Raw genomic sequence first — 7,939 nt, 5'->3', positions numbered from 1 at the left:
AATGGGATAAAGTTAATAGCTATACAGATAAATCTGATAGCTTAAAGTATAGAGGTTAGTAAAATAAAATAAGTAATAGATATGAGTTACTTGAACCCAAAATTGCTAAGGAGGTTTATTGAACTTACTATTTATGCTCACATATTTTAAATCTATGGTTATTGACATATTACTAACATTGTTATTTCAGTAGACCACAATTGTTCATTATTTGTAAATATATTGTGAAGTGATCTTCATTCACTGAAAGTGGAATTAGGATATATCACAACACTTCATTATTCATGTAATAAGAATTTTAAAGCTCTATTCTCAGAAACTGTCAAATACCAAATAGTATATTACTATAAATGCGCGCCGTAATTATAACTGCCATTTCATCCTGATTACTTAATTTATTTGAAAACAGAAAATTTATGCATTTTGACAGCCTTTTCCCATTTTCCCCACTCTATCTCTGTCCTCTACCTCTGACAGCCACCATGCTATTGAAGGTAGCTATGAGCATGATTATCTTTTCAGTTTCTACATACAAGTGTATTAAAGTCAGAAGGTATTACATACCTTTATATTCCAAATTCACTTGCCCATAGAAGTTCTTGCATTGTTTTATTTTGGATGTTGTAAATATCAATATCTAATCAATATTATACTTATTTCCCTCCTTTAGATAAACTGTGCCATTTGATTATATATGAAAAGACAAAAAATTGTCCTTTCCTCATTGTGTATTTTTGATTTCTTTTTCATAATTCATTTCATTACACATGTGTAGATTTCCTACTGGGTTCTACATTCTGTTCTATTCACTTCTGTGTGTGTGTGTGTGTGTGTGTGTGTGTGTGTCTTCTTTTTAGTTAATGTTTTGGTTTGGGGCTTCACTTGGTGACGTGTGAATAAACAGGGCCTTCTTCTAGCTCAGGGATAGTTCTATAACAACATGGATTGAATTTGGTTTACAATGTATAAGGCAAGCACACATACTATCTTTCTAACCCCATAATTTTGTGTTTATATTTTAGTGAAAATAATGTACTGCTTCTATTAAGGCATCTTTGCAATATAGATCAAAAATTGGTTAGTATGATGCCTTAAAACAATAGTAAATTGTTTTAAATTGTGAAAAAATGTTAGAAGAAAACTTCAATATATTTTAAACATATTAAGTTTATAAAAAGGAAACATATAATGCAGTTAAAATATTATTAATATTTTAATTATTTAATTTAATTAATAATTTAATTATTAATATTAAAATTAATTTTTTTTGGTTTTTGGGCTACACTCTAGTGGCTATCAGGGTTACTCTTGGCTCTGAGCTCAGAAATTGCTTCTGGCAGTCTTAAGAGACCATATGAGATGCCGGGAATTGAACACAGGTCTGTCCCGAGTTGGCTGTGTACAAGGCAAATGCCCTACTGCTGTGTTACTGCTCAGGCCCCTAGACATTAGTTTACTTTTTTTTTTTTTACACTGACATTTTTTTGTTTTGTTTTTGGGTCACACCCCGCAGTGCTCAGGGGCTACTCCTGGCTCTATGCTCAGAAATCGCCCGTGGCAGGCTTCCAGGATTCAAACCACCGTCCTGCATGCAAGGCAAACACCTTAACTCTACGCTACCTCTCCGACCCCACACTGACATAAGTTTTATTATGTGTTTTACTTTACTTCACATTTATTTGTAAGTGAAAATATAGATACAATTAAAAGCAAATAAAAATGTTTTCATTTTAGTCATAAGGCAATAATATTTTAGTTGCCTTTTTGTTACTCATATCTTTTTTTTTTTTTTTTTTTTTTTTTGGTTTTTGGGCTACACCCGGTAACGCTCAGGGGTTACTCCTGGCTATGCGCTCAGAAGTTGCTCCTGGCTTGGGGGACCATATGGGACACCGGGGGATCGAACCGCGGTCCGTCAAAGGCTAGCGCAGGGAAGGCAGGCACCTTACCTTACCTTTAGCACCACCGCCCAGCCCCTGTTACTCATATCTTAATCATAACATACCATATATTATATTTATATACAAAAATATATGTGCTAAATATAAGTATCTTACTAACCTTGGCTTGCATTTAGTGGGTTGGGCATTTGGGCCTCACCTTGTTTGCTCAGATTACTCCTGGCTCTCTGCTCAGAGATAAATCCTGGTGATGCTCTTAGGGATGATATGGGGTAAATTAAGGTTTACCACTTTTGAGAAAATTGTGTCACTATATCTCACTCCTGAAGTTTTTTTTTTAAGAATTTGTCTTTTGAACAATATTTTAAATGAATTAAAATATGAGGGTGTTTCTAGTTTATAGAAACATTCAATCCACTACCAATAAACTAGCAGGAACCTACGAGCAACCCTAAAAAAATTAAGTTAACACAGCTACCATGATTCATGCTCATTATTACTCAGAAGATAAGTAAATATAAATTGATTCAAGTTATGGTATTAGGAATATAGTATTTAAGATTATTGCAGATATAGTAAAATTCATACAGTAATATGATTTGTGTATGGATTCTACAAGTTCATGATGATGTATGAAGTTTACAGAGGAACTCTATGAAAGTATCAAAATATAAATTAAACTGAATTTCGTTTTTAACACTGTCTAATTTAATTATTGGCATATTCATTCCACAAATAAGAGTTGATGTGATATTTTATAACAACTTTGAGACTTCCTTGAACACATGCAGTTTAACACATTATTTGTTACTTCTTTACTTCTCTTCCATTCTCATTTACTTACTGTCTTTTCTTCCAGTGCTCATGCTGTAAAATACTAATCCTCATTTTTTTGTCTTATGCCTTATAAGTATAAAGACACACAGTTTAAACTGATTGATATGCACTTACTTTATTTTTCATTTTAGCTATTTATTTACATTCCAGGTGCATTAATGTCAGTCACCCTTGAAACAGTTGATATTTCAAAGATGATGCTAATTTAAGTATCTGCATTTGCCTGAGCTTCATGCAGTCTCTCAAACCTTACTATATACCATAAACTTTATGGATTATGTCAAGCTCTTACCCTCAAGCTGTTGTATATAATATTGATGTGATTTTGCCTGGAATGTCATTTCCCACTCTTTTCTTTTATATATGTTTTTATTGTGTTTGTTTAGTATTTATTTATTTGTTTTCAATAGAGGCCACACCCAGCAGTGCTCAGGGGTTACTCTTGGCTCTGCACTCAGAAGTTAGTCTTGGCAGGCTCAGAGGACCATATGGAATGCTTGAAACTGAACCCTAATAGGCCACGTGCAAGGCAAATGCCCTACCCATTGTGCTATTCTCTGGCCCTTGTTCCTTTATTACAGTGTAAATGACATGGTTATAATAGTGTTAACATGTATTGTGTTGAACAAAAATTTGGTGCATCCAATCAAAAAAACAATATCCCAAGTCTTCCACAACTATCAGAATGTCACATCAACCCACCTATTTTTGAAGCTTAGCCCCATTTGCTTGTTTGGTTTTGGTTTTTGGACCACACCCAGTGATGCCCAAGGTTTTCTCCTGGCTCTACATTCAGAAATTACTCCTCACTGACTCAGGAGATCAATAGGATACTGGGGATCAAACCCAGGTCAGCCATGTGCAAGGCAAATGCCCTACTCACTGTGCTATCCCCTGACCCCTTTTTTAAAACATTCCATGGCAACATTACTTTCAGAGCTGAATTGGTATCTCCTCAAATGTTTTCATATTGTGTTGTCAATTCTATAGTATCCCTTACAATTTTAAGTTATGTTTACTTTATTCTCAATATAGCGCCATATTATCTATAATATTTATACACTCAGTCAGTTGGAATTCACTGATAGTATAATTTTTATTTATTTCTTTTTGTAAGGTCATATATTATATTAATATTGATACAATCTTAATCAAAAATATTATCATATAAATGCCTCTTATAAATGTGTTGTAAGCTAGATTTATTTAACTTATCAAAGGAACATAATAAGTATTAAAGTAATTTTGCAATTTTTCTTTTTTTAATAATATTTTTTATTTAAACACCTTGGGTACAAACATGATTGTGGTTGGGTTTCAGTGATATAAGAGGACACCCCCCATCACCAGTGCAACATTTCCACCACCAATGTCCCAAATATCCCTCCTCCTCACCCTACCCCCACCTGTATTCTAGACAGGCTTTCTAAATTCTGAAAATGTCACATGTAAGTCATATTGTAATTAATAATATAAGTAAGATTAAAGAATTATCTATAGCTATTTACCTTTTTCTAAAATATATTATTTTTTAGTGATAATTAAAAATTTTTTCAGTGCTTGACACCAGAGATAAAATTCATGTCTCAAGCCAGTAAAGCAGTTATTTTACCAGAGTCATATTTCAAGATAGCTTTTTTTAAAAAAAAAAAATCTTTTTTACTATTATCCATACATTTGTTGTGGCTTCATGGCATAGAGTGTGTGTCCAGTTTGTAAATTTTGCTACTTTTTTCCTTTAGACCAATATAGGTGCAAGGAACAGAAAATGAACCAGTTGTTGAGATATAGCATAAGGAACTCTCCTGATACTTTTGGGTGTGATTTTCATGCATATGTGCATGAGTACCTCTAATATTAAAACAGGAATTGTGTCCTTGATCTAATAGCTACTCTTTCAGCTACAGTCCCAAGATGAGATAATTGGAAAAGATAAAAGACATTTGGAACTATATTCTGGAGAACATAGCAATTGATGGTAGTATGCTAGACTTCATCTCCTATAGAAAGTCTAATTTTCCTTTTTCTTTTTAGCTTTTAGGCCATACCTGGAGGTGTTCAAAGGTTATTCTAGGCTCTGTCCTCAGGAATAACTCCTGGTGGGCCCAGGGCATCATATGACATATCAAAGATAAAACCTGTTTGGCTGCTTAAATGAAAATATCTTACTATGTCTCAGGCCCTCCTGTACAAATTTCATAGTTGAGGCTGAAAAGATAGTACAGAAAAGAGGATGTCTGTCTGGAACATAGCTGACATAGGTTTGATCTCTTGTATCTCATATGATACAGAGCACAGTCAGGATTGAATTCTGAGCACAGAACCACCGGTAAGCTTTGAGCAAAACTGGATTTGGCACTGAAACCTAAAAATGTTATTGTAAATTCTATCAAATATAAAATGTGAACCTAGTAATTACCTAGTAAAAAAATAAGCTCACTATTAATTTTGCCTTCACCAACTTGATCATTTTTGTCAAACTGATTGATATAAAGGTGTGTCTCTAAGTTCAAATAAGTGTTTTCAAGTAAAGTTTCAAAATATGAATGATTTGCATTTGTAATTCATTTTTATAGTTAAAATAAACAGCAAAATAATATTTGAAAGCTCAAGATTTTTGAAAAGAAAATTATAATTATTTTCCATTGACTGAAAGTTATAGGTTTATCACATTACCAGATGTATTTAGACATGCCTCTGGCATTGAAAAACTAATTATACTCTTTTATATATACTTAATAAGTTCCATAAATCACAATGTTTAAATTTGTGCCATAATATCTCATTTTATGCACAATAAAAATGGATCTTTTCTTGGCAATAAAATCATATAACATTGTTACTTTTAGTAAATATGTCTCTAGTCTATACATTTCTATAATTAGATTATTTTATTATTATGGTCACTTGAAATACATGTTTATAAATATTGTTTTTTTTTCAGATGTAGGTTTTTATTAAATTTGGAATGTAACATAATTTATAAGTGGAGCCATGATGATACAACATTTAAACCCATTTTACACAAAGCAATGCTGTTATAACTGATCTCTGTGGGGCATATTCCTGCATTTCAAACTAGACAACAGTAAGCCTTTAAATTAAAACATAGTTTAATAGAACAGTAGTAATGCTCTTAAAATACCAGTGCTGAGCATAAACTTTAAGATTTTTTTAGATTTAAAGGTGTTCAAAACATGCAGAATTATTGAATAGTTTCAAATTATTTAGTATAAATGAATAAATATTAATATGTGTACTTTATTTTTAATTACATTAACTAATTCAGAAATATGTATGCTAACTCAAATTTATTTTTAAAGCATTATATTAGGATAACTGTTGCAGGACTAGATTACAAATAATAAAAATCATTTTATAAGTTTTATCTTCATTTTCTATGCATTGGCCAGTAAACTAAACAAACTGAAAAGGTAATACATTTTTAAGCAAGATTTTATGGAAACATAATCATGCTTATTTGTTAACTGTCTTTGGGTGCTTATATACTGCAGTGTCAAAGTGGAATATTTGCAGCAAATAATAAATGTGCTGCAAAGCATGAATAAGATAAAGGACAAATTTTTCTATAGACAATAAAAACATGCAAATTGTATTGTAAAATTAAGGAACAGATAACATATAAAATGAGAAAACCGTATTTTAAGGAAATTAATGTAATCCAACTATTAAAATGTGAATGTCTTTATGGATTTATAGATATGACATGCATTACAAAGTAAAAAAGAAAGATCCATAAGTATGTGTACTTTTTTAATATTATATAATTAAGAAGATAAATCTAATGATACTCATGATTTCTAAGTGGAGATACCTCCCAGTAATGGTTGAAAGAAAAATCAGAGGACATGTTAGTGTCCCTGGTTATAATTGACAGTGGCGGCATTTTCAGTGTTCACTTAAAAAGGTCAGGTTTAATTTTTAAATTCTTTTTTAGAAACATGTTATTATTTTGAGAAATATTCAGTTTTTAAAAAAAATATGGACGCTTCATGAATTTGCGTGTCATCCTTGAGCAGGGGCCATGCTGATCTTATCTGTATCGTTCCAATTTTAGTATATGTGCTGCCGAAGCGAGCACTCCATTCATTTTCCCCCAAAATGTTTGGTTCAGTCTACATTCCTACCAGTAGTGAATGTGTCTCCATATCTTTCCCTTGAAAGAAACATCCATGCCAGCACTGGATGTTTTTATTCTTTTTGATGTCTGCTAATCTCTGTGGCATAAATTGATATCTCATTGTTGTTTTGATTTGCGTCTCTCTGGAGATTAATACTGTGGTACAATTATTCATGAGGTTTTTTTTGTTTGTTCATTTTTTTTGTTTGTTTTTGGGCCACACTCAGTGACGCTCAGGGGTTACTCCTGGCTATGTGCTCAGAAGTCACTCCTGGCTTGGGGGACCATCTGGGACACCGGGGGATTGAGCCTAGGAATGTCCTAGGCTAGCGCAGGCAAGGCAGGCACCTTACCTCTAGCGCCGCCACGCCAGCCCCTATTCATGAGATTTTTAACCACCTTTATTTTATCTTTGAGAAAGTTTTTGTTCATTTCTACTCCCCAGTTTTTGATAGGGTTGGATTTTTTCTTTTTAAGTTCTACCATTTCCAAACAAGTGGAAGCAGAGATAAACAGATGGGAATATATTAAGCTGAGAAGCTTCTGCACCTCAAAAGAAATATTACCCAGTATACAAGAGCCACCAACTGAGTGGGAAAAACTATTCACCCAATACCCATCAGATAAGGGGCTAATCTCCAAAATATACAAGGCACTGACGGAACTTTACAAGAAAAAAACTATCTAATCCCATCAAAAAATGGGGAGACACTTTGGCAAAGAAGAAAAACAAATGGCCAAAAGGCACATGAAAAAAACGCTACACATCACTAATGAACAGGGAGATGCAAATAAATACAACTATGAGGTACCATCTCATGGTACAGAGATTGGCGCACATCACATTTGTCTTCCTCTATTTAGTGACTTAATATGCAGTGTGTAGTCATAAAAGAAACTGTCATTTCTATACATCTCCTTATAATTAGCAATTTTTGGGGGGGTCACACCCAACAGCACTCAGGGGTTACTCCTGGCTCCACACTCAGAAATCGCTCCTGGCAGGCTCGGGGTACCATTGGGATGCCGGGATTCGAACCAATGACCTTCTGCATGAAAG

The 7,939-nt window shown here is 33.2% G+C and overlaps 1 non-coding gene across 1 annotated transcript; it reads right to left on the bottom strand.

Annotated features, from left to right (window-relative positions):
- Positions 1-6,733: 6,733 nt before the first annotated feature.
- On the bottom strand, positions 6,734-6,840 carry LOC126025657 (U6 spliceosomal RNA). The gene has a single exon (XR_007501495.1). It is a non-coding gene; the product is annotated as a U6 spliceosomal RNA (small nuclear RNA).
- Positions 6,841-7,939: the final 1,099 nt, after the last annotated feature.

The sequence above is a fragment of the Suncus etruscus genome, chromosome 1 (genome assembly GCF_024139225.1).
Source record: "Suncus etruscus isolate mSunEtr1 chromosome 1, mSunEtr1.pri.cur, whole genome shotgun sequence".
Taxonomy (NCBI): domain Eukaryota; kingdom Metazoa; phylum Chordata; class Mammalia; order Eulipotyphla; family Soricidae; genus Suncus; species Suncus etruscus.
This window is presented reverse-complemented; position numbering and strand designations above follow the sequence as displayed.